Source organism: Sinocyclocheilus rhinocerous, unplaced genomic scaffold, assembly GCF_001515625.1.
Source record: "Sinocyclocheilus rhinocerous isolate Xijiao unplaced genomic scaffold, SAMN03320098_v1.1 scaffold304, whole genome shotgun sequence".
Classification (NCBI taxonomy): Eukaryota; Metazoa; Chordata; class Actinopteri; order Cypriniformes; family Cyprinidae; genus Sinocyclocheilus; species Sinocyclocheilus rhinocerous.
This window is the reverse complement of record NW_015659941.1, coordinates 2,357,096-2,357,651: the sequence shown is the minus strand read 5'-3', so window position 1 is coordinate 2,357,651 and position 556 is coordinate 2,357,096. Positions and strand designations below refer to the sequence as shown.

At 30.6% G+C, this 556-nt stretch overlaps 1 protein-coding gene across 1 annotated transcript in view; it reads left to right on the top strand.

Moving 5' to 3' along the window:
* cdh23 (cadherin-related 23) overlaps window positions 1-556 on the top strand; it is a 265,137-nt gene that overhangs the window by 203,681 nt on the left and 60,900 nt on the right. The window lies entirely within an intron of this gene.

The window sequence follows — 556 nt, the reverse complement described above, 5'->3', positions numbered from 1 at the left end:
GAAATAGAAATATTTTGTAATATTATAAATGTCTGTGCTGTCATTTTTGATAAATGTAATGCATCCTTGCTGAATAAAAGTATGATTTTCTTTCAAAAATATATTTTCTTGACCCCAGATTTTCATTGATTTTCTTTGACCCCAGACCATTTTCATTGAATCACAGTGTAAATTTCAGTCTGTTTCTCACACAGTTTTTGTGTGACTTCAGAAGACTTTAAATAAAACTCCTATGGAATACCTTTATTTTATGGTGCTTTTTATAATTTATGAAGCTTGACAGCCCCTTGTCATTGGATGTTTCCTTAAAAAGCAAAGGGGACTTCCTGCAATGCATCTCCTTGTTGCAGTGTTTTGAAAACGCTGCAGTGTTTCAAACATTTCAAGGGAATCGACCTGCAATAACAGCATTTATTTGAAATAGAAATATTTTGTAATATTATAAACGTCTTTGCTGTCATTTTTGATAAATGTAATGCATCCTTGCTGAATAAAAGTATGATTTTCTTTCAAAAATATATTTTCTTGACCCCAGATTTTCATTGATTTTCTTTGT